General features: G+C 51.7%; 1 protein-coding gene across 1 annotated transcript in view; it reads right to left on the bottom strand.

Annotated features, from left to right (window-relative positions):
* The window catches only part of LOC142257453 (cholesterol 24-hydroxylase-like), a 105,309-nt gene that overhangs the window by 79,871 nt on the left and 11,103 nt on the right, over positions 1–14,335 (bottom strand). The gene's annotated exons all lie outside the window — the stretch shown is intronic.

Here is a 14,335-nt window from a genome sequence, read left to right as displayed (position 1 = left end):
GCAACAATTCAGACATTAATTGTAACAAGGATCTGGCTGTCACGGGTATGTCACGCATGACAGACAGTCCGGTGGTGTCTTACTGTAGAAGGTCGCAGCATTTGGCTACACAAGCTGCTCTCTGACTTTCCCTTTTTCCTGCTTGGGGTTTATCCCTTTCTCTTTAGAACCCTGCGGATTTCCTCACCTTTTCAGTTGTTAATCTTCAGCACTTTACTTTGTGTTTTTAAATACCCTCATTCCTCCTTACTTTGTGCTTGTGATAGGTCTAATACCCTTAACAAGTCTTCAGTGCAAGCAGTCGGCTTGTATTCATCTGGAGAAACTTTGTTGTTCCAGTTTCTCTCCCTGAGTCATCTGGAGATAAGTTGTTAATTCACTTTCCCCATTTGTTATCCCTGTGTGTCCTTTAGTGGCAAGTGGGGTTGACTAAGTTCTCATCCCATCCGTTCCTTACCTAGGGCCCAGATCAGGGTCAGCCAGGGACAGGTGTGAAACCTATTTAGGGTGGTGAGAGAAGCCAGGGCCAGTGGTAGGCTTGGTCAGGAGTCACCTTCTGCCACTGCCCTAGACACAGGGTTTCCCTTCCCTTTCACAGTTCGCTTGGTACTTCATTGTACCTAGCGTGATACTGGCATGTTCAATTTCAAAATATCCTGTCCTTTGTTTCCCAGTGTGGTAGTTTGATGCCTGAGATAACTTACAAGGTCGGCTTTAGGAAGGGACCATAAAAAAAGCAAAAAAATCAAGCATTACATATATTTTGCTCATTAATTAGGAGAAGGACCTAGACAGATGCCCACAAATAGGTATTTTCCTTCAGTCATTAAAGTAGTGTGATGTGCTGGAAAAAAACAATGGTGCAAATAGGATCTTATCCTATTACAGAATTGAGGTAATAGTGTGGAACTGTTCACCTTGGGGAGTTGTGATCAGTCACAACCAGTATTGAGTATGTAGAACACGGCTGCTGCAGCCCTCGTGGAGGATCAGTTGTAAATATAGAAGAAAGGGTTCAAACCTGCGCTGGCGTGAAGAATCCAAAAGACTTGTAAAGTTGACCAGTGATTTATTCAACGCGTTTCGGAGAGTGTAGTCACCGTCACCAGGAAAATCACAGATGTAAATCACTGGTCAATTTTACAAGTCTTTTGGATTCTTCACAGCAGCGCAGGTTTTTAACCCTTTCTTCTACATTTAAAACTGTCCCTTCAGTCATTGGGAGCCAAGATAGGCAGCATCCGAGATGGATCCTAAACCAGTGTGTGTAGGTGTAAATTGAGGCTCTGATTCACTCCAATCTAACAGAAGGCGGCCAAAGATTAGGCAGACATAAATTTTAAGTGAATGTCATCTGATCCTACCACCAGGGCCGGATTATAGGCGGGGCAGGCGGGGCTGGAGCCCAGGGGCCCCCACCAAAAGAGCTTCTAAGGGGGCCCCCACCATACTTGGCACTAGGCACCTTTCAGCATTTTTTTTTCACACCCTCTCCCCCTCCGTAAAGACAGTCTAATAAATCAGCTGTGTTTTCGGGGGGGGGGGGGGGCACCGCTATTTATTTGCATCTGCGTCTTTAAGACGCAAAAACAAACTGCGGGCACAGGACGCTGATTGACCTCGGAAGTACCAGCGGCCGCTTGAACTTCCGGGGTCAGAGGTGTGCTAATGCTCCCTGCGATGTGCTGCGGCCGTACCTAGAAGCAGGGGCACGGTGTGGTGGGCCGCTGTCTGCTGTCCCCGCTGCGCTCCTTACATGCCAGGCACACTAGCAGGAGCAGGAGGCAGCGCGCTGTGCCGGCTCTGCTGTGTGCCGGCTCTGCTGTGTGCCGGCTCTGCTGTGTGCCGGCTCTGCTGTGTGCCGGCTCTGCTGTGTGCCGGCATGTACACTGCAGAGGAGCGCAGCAGAGCCGATGACCGCAGCTTCCTGTTTCCGTTCCTATTCAAATGTATTTGCGTCTTTCAGGCGTAAATACATTTGAACAGCGCACCGGGACTGGGCCCCGCCCCCGACGTGCAGCAACGTGATGAGATCAGCACCTTGCTGACGTCATCACAGTGCTGCCGGCGCCACACTGGGGACATGAGGAAGCGAGCGCTCCATGAAGGAGCTGAAGAGACAGGTGTAATTAATGGGGATGAGTGAGGAGGGGCAGAGGACACATAACGGGGAACATTTGTGAAGGAACACAGCTCTGTGACAGGCAGAGGAGGAGTACTGTATTCCGAGGGAGGGGGGGAGGCAGGAGTGTGTAGGGATGGAGCAGTGTAATTTGTGTGTGTAGGGGGTGATGAGGGTTGTATTGTGTGTGGGGGGAGGGGTAATGGAGGGTGCATTGTATTGTGTGTGGAGGGAGGGGTAATGGAGGGTGCACTGTATTGTGTGGGGGGGGAGGGGTAATGGAGGGTGTATTGTGTGTGTGGGGAGAGGTAATGAGGGGTGCATTGTATTGTGTGTGTGTGTGGGGAGAGGGGTAATGGGTGCATTGTATTGTGTGTGGGGAGAGGGGTAATGGGGGGTGCATTGTATTGTGTGTGGGGAGAGGGGTAATGGGGGGTGCATTGTATTGTGTGTGGGGAGAGGGGTAATGGGGGTTGCATTGTATTTTGTGTGGGGAGAGGAGTAATGGGGGGTGCATTGTATTGTGTGTGAGGAGAGGGGTAATGGGGGGTGCATTGTATTGTGTGTGGGGGGAGGGGTAATGTGTGTGGGGGGAGGGGTAATGGGGGTGCATTGTATTGTGTGTGGGGGGAGGGGTAATGGGGGTGCATTGTATTGTGTGTGTGTGTGTGTAGGGGGAGGGGTAATGGGGGGTGTATTGTATTGTGTGTGTGTGTGTGTGTGTGTGGGGGGAGGGGTAATGGGGGGTGCATTGTATTGTGTGTGGGGAGGGGTAATGGGGGGTGCATTGTATTGTGTGTGGGGAGGGGTAATGGGGGGTGCATTGTATTGTGTGTGTGTAGGGGTAATGGGGGGTGCATTGTATTTGTGTGTGTGTGTGTAGGGGTAATGGGGGGTGCATTGTATTGTGTGTGTGTGTGTGTGTGTAGGGGTAATGGGGGGTGCATTGTATTTTGTGTGTGTGTGTGGGGGGGGGGTAATGGGGGGTGCATTGTATTGTGTGTGTGTGTGTGTGTGTGTGTAGGGGTAATGGGGGGTGCATTGTATTGTGTGTGTGTGTGTGTGTGTGTGTAGGGGTAATGGGGGTGCATTGTATTGTGTGTGTGTGTGTGGGGGGGGGGTAATGGGGGGGTGCATTGTATTGTGTGTGTGTGTGTGTGTGTGTGTAAGGGTAATGGGGGGGTGTATTGTGTGTGTGTGTGTGTGTGTGTGTATAGGGGTAATGGGGGTTGTATTGTGTGTGTGCGTGTGTGTGTGTAGGGGTAATGGGGGGTGCATTGTATTGTGTGTGTGTGTGTAGGGGTAATGGGGGGTGCATTGTATTGTGTGTGTGTGTGTGTGTGTAGGGGTAATGGGGGGTGCATTGTATTGTGTGTGCGTGTGTGTAGGGGTAATGGGGGTGCATTGTATTGTGTGTGCGTGTGTGTGTAGGGGTAATGGGGGGTGCATTGTATTGTGTGTGTGTGTGTGTGTAGGGGGTGATGGGGGGTGCATTGTAGTGTGTGTGTGTGTGTGTGTGTGTCAGAGATGTGTGTGTAAGAAGCAGTACTGTGTGTGTGTATATGAATTAGAGCAGTCTGTGCGCCCCCCCCAGAACTATATGGGTTCCCCAGAGCGCTATGTCACCCATCGCAGTGATGAGTACACCACCAGAGCTGTTTGCCACTCCAGTAACGTCTATGCCCCCTGCCCCTCCTGTAATGTATATATCGTAGCCCCCAGCCCCTCCTGTGATGTATACTCAGCAGTGCTGTCAGTGTGCAGTCATGTGTGTTAGTGACAGCCATCGTGAAACAGCCACATGTCCTGAAGGAGCTGGACGGAAACAAGCGGGAGAGGTGAGTGAGGCTGCTGGCGACTTTCCCATATTAATACCTGTAAGGGCTCATGCGCACGTAACTGCTGAATATTCTGCAGCGATTTGACAGCACATGTGCGCGTCAAATCGCTGCAGAAACACTGCATAATGGATGCAGTTTTTCTGTACAAAAAAAGCTGATTTCATGCGCTCTAGCTGCTGCCCCCACCATAGACAGAGTGGGAGCTGCATCCATAGCGCACGGAATAATTGACATGCTCATTTTATGAACGCACGAATTTGGGTCAACATTTTAGCACCCAAATCGCTGCGTTCATAAAAGCAATGGGTGCACGTATCATGCACAATCTACATAGATTGTATAGGGGACGCAGGACGCATGCATTTACACTGCAGTGCTATACGCAGCGTAAATGCATGTAATTACGCAATGTGCGCACGAGCCCTAATGCGTCTGTGTCTGCATGTATGTCAGTGTATATAACTGTGCATATATTTGTCTGTTTATATGTATTTTTCTGAATTTGTCTTCAAATATGTATATACGCATGCCTGTATGTGTGTGTGCGTGTCTGTGTGTGGATGGGGCCCACTGAGACTCACCCGGAGGCCACAAAACCCTGGAGCTGGCCCTGGCTGCCTTAACATTGGGATCAATAAAAAATATGTGACAAAAGCGGGCTTTACACGCTACAATATATCTAACGATGTCTCGGCGGGGTCACGTCGTAAGTGACGCACATCCGGCATCGTTAGTGATATTGTAGTGTGTGACAGCTACGTGCGACCCTGATTGTGCGTTAAAACGTTGATTGCATACACGTCGTTCATTTTCTAAAAATTGAACGTCTCTTTGTTCATCGTTCTTGAGGCAGCACACGTCGCTCCATGTGACACCCCGGGAACGATGAACTGCAGCTTACCTGCGTCCCGCCGGCAATGCGGAAGGAAGGAGGTGGGCGGGATGTTTACGTCCCGCTTATCTCCGCCCCTCCGCTTCTATTGGCCGGCCGCTGTGTGACGTCCCTTTCACTTCAGGAAGTGGATGTTCGCCGCCCAAAGCGAGGTCATTTGGAAGGTAAGTACGTGTGACGGGGGTTAATCGTTTGTGCGACACGGGCAACAAATTGCCTGTTCCGCACATACGATGGGGGCGTGTGCGATCGCATACGAGATCGAAATGTGTAAAGCAGCCTTAACTCTACTTTCTGTGTGTAAGTGGACAGCTGTGATTTATCCTGGACTGTGTCTGTATTGTAGCACTGTAAATCTGAATGTGGCAGAACAGGATAAGATAAATGTTCATTGGATTTATATCTAAATGCTACGGTTCGTGCTCTACTGTTATGGCTAAAAATGTTAACGTTATGGGGCCCCCACCAGATTTTCTGCCCAGGGGCCCCCACCAACCTTAATCTGGCCCTGCCTACCACTATTAACATAATTGACCAACCATCTTTTTCCTGACAGCAAATGTCCAGGGAAAAAAAGGATGGGGCTGTTGGATTTAAGCATGACCTATCATTTTGTTCTCAGGGTAGATAAGCAGCAAGATAAGAAGTGTTAGGCGGTGGACTTTGCCCTTTCAGAACACATGCAAACTCGGCTCAAACCCTAAGCAGATATACTGTATATGGGGGATTGGTAGGAAATAATTAGAGAAAGAGTATTTAACCAACAGCTACCTAAAGTGTATGGTTGGCTTAACTCACATGTGCCCAAACCTTACCAAACCATGACCAATGACCAATAGTTTTGCAGGATAATGAATAAATCATAACAAGTGTTTATTTTTTTTAGGCTTATTTTTGTTTTCGCTCTAGAACTTTTTTCTTCTGAATGTTATATTTTGGGGGTAATCCCATAGGATTGCACAGTATTTATCATTTAACCTCATTCCATATTTCAGAGCACGGGAGCGGCCAGGGCAGGGTTCAGTTCTCCAAGTCACTTTTCTGACATCCTTGAAATTTAACCTTAACCTAGATACTATCTCACATATAGGTTGATAATGGCTGTGACCTTGCTGACAACATTATCAATATTTGCTGTGTGCAGTTACTCTAGTGATATCCAATAACATATTAACAATGTGCAGAACATCTTGTATTAGTTCAGAGGTTACGGACTAATTCCCTGCCTCTCTTTCCCCTTGGGTTACTCCAGTGCATGTCTCAAACTTCTGTCTTGGTGCTGTCACATCCCCACCGGAGTCTGCTCCTGTGACTTCTGCTTCGATCACGAAGTGGTGCCGTGTTCCCGCTGTGGATTGTGGTGGTGATAGGACAGGAGCTGGTACCAGTGGCTCTGGTGGGTGCAGGCTCTGCTCATCCACTAAGCTGGGTTTCCCTGGCACCTGCAGTACCACTGGCTGACTGTAGGTGGTGAGTGTCTTCCAGCTAAAGTTACCACCATTCAGCTACAGCCAATGGGAAGACACCACACCCTTCTAATTCCCCCTCCTGTCTCATGCTTACTGCCATAGATAGTTCTGAATTCCTGCTTTCTGGTTCCTGCTCTGTATATTGATTCCTGTGTTTTGACCCCTGCCTGTTCTCTGACTACCCTCCTGCCTACCATTTTTGTACCTCGCTACCCGATCCGGATTTGACCTCTGCCTTGTTTTCTGATTACGTCCTTGCCTGCCTGATTTTGTCCCTGTTTTGCATTTCCTGGTTTGACCCTGCCTGGCTACTACTCTCATTGGACTGCAGCCTTCCACAGGTAGTGATATCCAGGGCCCTGTGTAATTCCAAATCCCTGTATAGAGGTTAAAGGGTTTCAGCTTTCTTGGGGTCCTGCTTTGTGAGCGGCTTTCCTCTAGCCTGTCTGTGACAGCCAGTCTGAAGTCTGTCCTTCCAGGCAGGTGTTACAGGTGCCCTGGATCTCTGGCAAGAGCCATTTTGATCTATATTGGCTATAATATGTTGTCGATACAATTGGATATTGTGGTGGTGCAGGTGTAGCGCCCCTGAATATATCAGGGTGCTACAGGGAACTGCATCCTTTACCTAGGGTGCAGGGCCTACCCCTATGGTTCCAGGTTCCCAACAATCAGTGTCACCTAGATCAGCACCACAAATCCCAACCACACCTCACACCATGCATGTCAGACACACACACACACACAGACACAGGGTTGGTCTAGCTGGAATATGGCCACCCACCTAGGGGTCAGGCAGACTGGTGGGAGGGATGGACAGTGAGTGAAGTGAGGGCCCTCAAAGAGTGAGGAGCTGTAGTGGTAGCTCCCGGGGAGCTAGACCGAGGTTGGGTCGCAGACGATGGTCCGGGACCAGAAGAGTCGGGAACCGGTTGCAAGGACGTTGGACAGGGCTGTGACGGACGTAGTCTTGGCAGACTGTCAGCACCAGAAAGCCCAATAACCGGACCGGTACCGAGCACGGCGGGGCACAGGACCCTAGGTAAGGAACCGATTCAACATCCTGATAATTAACCTGGGAGGGAGAGAACTTCCCTAAGAGCTCAGAGATTGAAGGCATCAGCACAACGCGGGGGATAGGGTTTTCCAAACAAAGCAACCCACTGAAACCCAAGTGCCAGCCATCAAGAGCACAGCTACACTAAACATATTGAGCGGGGCCCTAACAGCTTCAAGCCAAGGGGCCACAACAGACCACAAATTGTGCACGGAGCCAGGCTCCGGATTACCAAGTGACGCCGGTGGGAGCGGATACCTGGATGGGCTCCCCGCATTGACAGTGGTACACACAGACTTTGGTTTACCTGCAGTGTGTGCGTCTACTTTATAAACCTCATCCAACACCACGACTACCACAGTGACCTCCCTGATCCCTGCTCCTGCCTTCCCAAATCCACCAAAACCCCAGAGGCCGGGGCCTTAACTACCTACAGAGGGACTGACACCTTGCTGCTCCACACCATCTGCCCCGGTACTGCTTCTAGCAGCAGCGGTACTCCCATTACCGCAACCTGCAGGTGGCATCACGAACTTCTCCCCTGTAAATATCCCCTTTCACGGATCAGAGTGTTTTGCCGAACCCGGGTCCGGACCCCTCGAGCCACAACCATCCCAGATTTGAGCACCCCGGTCTGCTCCGGGGCGGCACACAGGGAAATATACATAAGCTCCTTGCCCCACCACTCTCCATCCTGCAGACCTACGGCTTGCAAGTCGTCAGTGTCATGGCACATGACGTATTTGCATGTGACACCTACGTGCGATCAAGATTGATCGCATACACATCGTTTCTTTCTCTAGCATTGAACGTTTTGTAGGATATTAGTCAATTGTAACGTGTGACACCCATCAAACGATTTTGCAAATACAACTTTTCACAGACACAGACATAAAGAACACACACACATCACACTCACACACAGACATATAGAATACACGTACAAAACAAACGAACATATAGAAAAAAATACACGTGTGCTCCGCCGTATTTTTACCTTCCAGCCGAGGTAAGCACACAGCGGCGTGCCGGTAATCTCAGGCTGGGGAGGACGAGGGACAGGGTTAATGTCCCCCCCCTGCTGCAGCCGAGAATATCAGGCGCAGCTGTCCCGGGACTGTCACATGCATTATGCGGCGGTCCCGGAGTGTCCCCGGCTCTTCCAGATGCCGTGATGCGGTGGCTATCCAGGTAATATAAGGAGTTAATGGCGGCGCATCGCCGCCACTAAGTCCGGGCTTGATCATGGCAGTGTCTATGTGACAGCTGACATGATCAACCCGTAAGTAAAGTGAATAAACACACACCGAAAAGAAGGGAATTTTGTTACTTACCGTAAATTCCTTTTCTTCTAGCTCTTATTGGGAGACCCAGACGATTGGGGTATAGCTACTGCCCTCCGGAGGCCACACAAAGCACTACACTAAAAAGTGCAAGGCCCCTCCCCTTCTGGCTATACCCCCCCGTGGTATCACGGGTTCTCCAGTTTTAGTGCCAAAGCAAGAAGGAGGAAGCCAATAACTGGTTTAAACAAATTAACTCCGAATAACGTCGGAGAACTGAAAAACCGTTCAACATGAACAACATGTGTACCCGCAAACAACAAAAAAATCCCGAAGGACAACAGGGCGGGTGCTGGGTCTCCCAATAAGAGCTAGAAGAAAAGGAATTTACGGTAAGTAACAAAATTCCCTTCTTCTTCAGCGCTCTATTGGGAGACCCAGACGATTGGGACGTCCAAAAGCTGTCCCTGGGTGGGTAAAGAGATACCTCATGTTAGAGCTGCAAAACAGCCCTCCCCTACGGGGGTGTCACTGCCGCCTGCAGGACTCTTCTACCTAAGCTGGCATCCGCCGAAGCATAGGTATGCACCTGATAATGCTTGGTGAAAGTGTGCAGACTCGACCAGGTAGCTGCCTGGCACACTTGTTGAGCCGAAGCCTGGTGTCGTAATGCCCAGGACGCACCCACGGCTCTGGTTGAGTGGGCTTTTAGCCCTGAAGGAACCGGAAGCCCCGCAGAACGGTAAGCCTCTAGAATTGGTTCTTTGATCCATCGAGCCAGGGTGGCTTTAGAAGCCTGCAACCCCTTGCGCGGACCAGCGACAAGGACAAAAAGTGCATCGGAACGGCGCATGGGCGCCGTGCGGGAAATGTAGATTCTGAGTGCTCTCACCAGATCTAGCAAACGTAAGTCCTTTTCATACCGGTGAACCGGATGAGGACAAAAGGAAGGCAAGGATATATCCTGATTAAGATGAAACGAGGATACGACCTTAGGGAGAAACTCCGGAATGGGGCGCAGCACTACCTTGTCCTGGTGGAACACCAGGAAGGGAGCCTTGGATGACAGAGCTGCCAGCTCCGACACTCGCCGAAGCGATGTGATCGCAACAAGAAACGCCACTTTCTGTGACAGGCGAGAAAAGGAAACTTCCTTCAGAGGCTCGAAAGGCGGCTTCTGGAGAGCAACTAGTACCCTGTTCAGATCCCATGGATCTAACGGCCGCCTGTACGGGGGCACAATATGACAGACCCCCTGCAGGAACGTGCGCACCTTAGGAAGACGTGCTAGACGCTTCTGAAAAAACACGGATAGTGCCGAGACTTGCCCTTTAAGGGAGCTGAGCGACAAGCCCTTTTCCAACCCCGATTGCAGGAAGGAAAGAAAGGTAGGCAATGCAAATGGCCAAGGGGATACTCTCTGTGCAGAGCACCAGGATAAGAAAATCTTCCACGTTCTGTGGTAGATCTTAGCAGACGTTGACTTCCTAGCTTGTCTCATTGTGGCTACGACTCCTTGAGATAATCCTGCGGACGCTAGGATCCAGGACTCAATGGCCACACAGTCAGGTTCAGGGCCGCAGAATTCTGATGGAAAAACGGCCCTTGGGACAGTAAGTCTGGTCGGTCTGGCAGTGACCACGGTCGACCGACCGTGAGATGCCACAGATCCGGATACCACGATCTCCTCGGCCAGTCTGGGGCGACGAGTATGACGCGGCTGCAATCGGATCTGATCTTGCGTAACACTCTGGGCAAGAGTGCCAGAGGTGGGAAGACGTATGGGAGCCGGAACTGCGACCAATCTTGAACTAATGCGTCTGCCGCCAGAGCTCTTTGATCGCGCGACCTCGCCATGAATGCCGGGACCTTGTTGTTGTGCCGGGACGCCATTAGGTCGACGTCCGGCACTCCCCATCGGCGACAGATTTCCTGAAACACGTCCGGGTGAAGGGACCACTCCCCTGCGTCCATGCCCTGGCGACTGAGGAAGTCTGCTTCCCAATTTTCTACGCCTGGGATGTGAACCGCGGATATGGTGGAGGCTGTGTCCTCCACCCACATTAGAATGCGCCGGACTTCTTGGAATGCTTGCCGACTGCGCGTCCCTCCTTGGTGATTGATGTATGCCACCGCTGTGGAGTTGTCCGACTGGATTCGGATCTGCTTTCCTTCCAGCCACTGTTGGAAGGCCAGTAGGGCAAGATACACTGCCCTGATTTCCAGAACATTGATCTGAAGGGTGGACTCCTGAGGAGTCCACGTCCCCTGGGCCCTGTGGTGGAGAAACACTGCTCCCCACCCTGACAGACTCGCATCTGTCGTGACCACTGCCCAGGATGGGGGCAGGAAGGATCTTCCCTGAGACAATGAGGTGGGAAGGAGCCACCATTGTAGAGAGTCCTTGGCCGTCTGGGAAAGAGAGACTTTCCTGTCCAGGGACGTTGACTTCCCGTCCCATTGGCGGAGAATGTCCCATTGAAGTGGGCGCAGATGAAACTGCGCAAAGGGAACTGCTTCCATGGCTGCCACCATCTTCCCGAGGAAGTGCATGAGGCGCCGTAAGGGGTGCGACTGGCCTTGAAGGAGGGATTGCACCCCTGTCTGTAGGGACCGCTGCTTGTTCAGCGGAAGCTTCACTCTCGCTGCTCGAGTATGAAACTCCATGCCAAGATACGTTAGCGACTGTGACGGAGACAGATTCGACTTTGGAAAGTTGATGATCCATCCGAACGTCTGTAGAGTCTCCAGCGTAGCATGTAGACTGAGTTGGCATGCCTCTTGAGAGGGTGCCTTGACAAGTAGATCGTCTAGGTAAGGGATCACCGAGTGTCCCTGAGAGTGCAAGACTGCTACCACCGCCGCCATGACCTTGGTGAAGACCCGGGGGGCTGTCGCCAGACCGAATGGCAGAGCTACGAACTGAAGATGGTCGTTTCCTATCACAAAACGTAGAAAACGTTGATGTTCTGTAGCAATTGGCACGTGGAGATAAGCATCTTTGATGTCTATTGAGGCAAGGAAGTCTCCTTGAGACATTGAGGCAACGACAGAGCGGAGGGTTTCCATCCGGAACCGTCTGGCGTGCACATGTTTGTTGAGCAGCTTTAGATCCAGAACAGGACGGAACGAGCCGTCCTTTTTTGGAACCACAAAGAGATTGGAGTAAAACCCTCGCCCTTGTTCCTGAGGCGGTACAGGAACCACTACTCCTTCCGCTCTTAGGGAGTCCACCGCCTGCAGCAGGGCATCTGCTCGGTCTGGATGTGGGGAGGTTCTGAAGAACCGAGCTGGAGGACGAGAACTGAACTCGATTCTGTACCCGCGAGACAAAATGTTTGTCACCCACCGGTCTTTGACCTGTGACGTCCAAATGTCGGAAAAGCGGGAGAGCCTGCCCCCAACCGGAGATGCGGAGGGGGGGGGCTGGAAGTCATGAGGTAGCTGCTTTGGAAGCGGTTCCTCCATTTGCTTTCTTGGGGCGTGCGTGAGCCCGCCAGGAATCTGAGACTCTTTGCGTCCTCTGAGTCCCTTTGGACGAGGAGAATTGTGTCTTGCCCGAACCTCGAAAGGACTGAAACCTCTGCTGCCATTTTTTCTGCTGAGGTTTGCTTGATCTGGGCTGGGGTAAGGAAGAGTCTTTACCCTTGGACTGTTTAATGATGTCAGCCAATGGCTCGCCAAACAGTCTATCTCTAGATAAAGGCAAGCTGGTTAAACATTTTTTGGAACCAGCATCTGCTTTCCAGTCCTTTAACCACAAGGCTCTGCGCAAAACTACCGAATTGGCGGACGCCATTGAGGTGCGGCTGGTAGATTCTAGGACCGCATTGATAGCGTAAGACGCAAACGCAGACATCTGCGAGGTAAGGGACGCCACTTGCGGCGCCGCTGGATGTATGATAGCATCCACTTTTGCTAAACCAGCTGAAATAGCTTGGAGTGCCCATACGGCTGCGAATGCTGGAGCAAACGACGCGCCGATAGCTTCATAGACAGATTTTAACCAAAGGTCCATCTGTCTGTCATTGGCATCCTTAAGTGAAGCGCCATCCTCCACTGCAACTATGGATCTAGCTGCAAGTTTGGAAATCGGGGGGTCTACTTTTGGACACTGGGTCCAGCGCTTGACCACATCAGGGGGGAAAGGAAAACGTGTATCCTTAGAACGTTTAGAGAAACGCCTTTCTGGATGAGCGTCGTGTTTCTGGATTGATTCTCTGAAGTCAGAGTGATCCAAGAAAGCACTCAATTTACGCTTGGGATAGAGGAAACGAAACTTCTCCTGCTCTGCAGCTGCCTCCTCTGCAGAAGGAGCTGGGGGAGAAATATCCAACAGTCTATTGATGGCTGAGATAAGATCGTTTACCATGGCGTCCCCATCCGGGGTATCCAGATTGAGAGGGGTTCCAGGATAAGACTCCTGATCACTCTCTTCAGACGCATCACAGGGCGACTGATTGCGCTGAGACCCTGAGCAGTGTGATGACGTTGAGGGTCTTTCCCAGCGAGCTCGCTTAGGGTGGCTGGGGCTATCATCTGAGTCATAATACTCAGCCTGGGAAGCCGGGGACCCCCTTGCAGTCTGGACTAATTCCAACTGAGGGGGATTAGAGGACAGAGACCTCGCCGTGTCCATAGACTGAGCCCCAGACATGGATTGCAAAGTTTCAAGGATCTTTGCCATAGTCACAGACATTCCATCAGCAAAAACTGCAAAGTCTGTCCCTGACACCGGGGCAGGACTTACAAGCGTCTCAGCCTGGGTCACTACCCCTCCGGACTCCGGCTGGCGAAGCAGCACCGGATCTGAGCATTGCACACAATGGGGGTCTTTGGAACCTGCTGGTAGAGCAGCCCCACATGCAGCACACGCAGTGTACACAGCCCTAGCCTTGGCAGCCTTGCGTTTTGTGGATGACATGTTGCTGCCTCCTCAGAGCGATCTGGGGTCTAGCCAGGAAGCGACCTCACAGTGCAAGAAATAACTAAATATATATATGTGGTGACACAGTACACCAATACACACTGAGGCACTAGAGGGGCCAGCTGAAATGCCGCTTACCGCCCGCTTAAGAGCGGGTGTGTGTTCTCCAAAAGCCCCCTAGTCCAGGTCTCCCAGAGCCTTGCGTCCTTCCTCCAGCCAGACTGCATGTAATGGCTGCCGGCGTCCTGGGAGAGGAGGGGGGGCGGGCCCTGGGCGTTCCTGACTAAGAGCGGGAAGCCTGCTTCCCTCTGTGCCTAGTGAGAGGGCTGGAGCATGTAAATCAGGCTCCAGCCCTCGTCGCTGCTGCGAAACAGCGTCTCTCCCCTACCCTGATTGACAGGGTGGGGGCGGGAACGAAGCGGAGCTAGGCCGCAAAAGCCGGGGACTGGATTTATAAACGCCGCCGCCGTAAAAGCGCGGTCGGCGTGTCCCCGGCGCACCACAAGTCACAGCAGCGCAGCCCGGTCCAGTGGGGGTCGGCGCTGCGTTCCCACAACACAAAGTCCCCCAGTAAACTGTAGGAACACTAACTCCAACGTTACGGTCCCCGGCGCACTACAACACCCAGCCAGCCCGGAGTGTGTCTGTGCCTGCCGGGGACACAGAGTACCTGTATGATGCAGGGCCATGTCCCTGATTGTACTCCTGCTCCGTATCCATCAGGTTCAACTGGGTCTGTGGATG

The sequence above is a fragment of the Anomaloglossus baeobatrachus genome, chromosome 12 (genome assembly GCF_048569485.1).
Source record: "Anomaloglossus baeobatrachus isolate aAnoBae1 chromosome 12, aAnoBae1.hap1, whole genome shotgun sequence".
Classification (NCBI taxonomy): Eukaryota; Metazoa; Chordata; class Amphibia; order Anura; family Aromobatidae; genus Anomaloglossus; species Anomaloglossus baeobatrachus.
The sequence above is the reverse complement of the archived record's forward strand: the minus strand, read 5'-3'. Positions and strand labels throughout refer to the sequence as shown.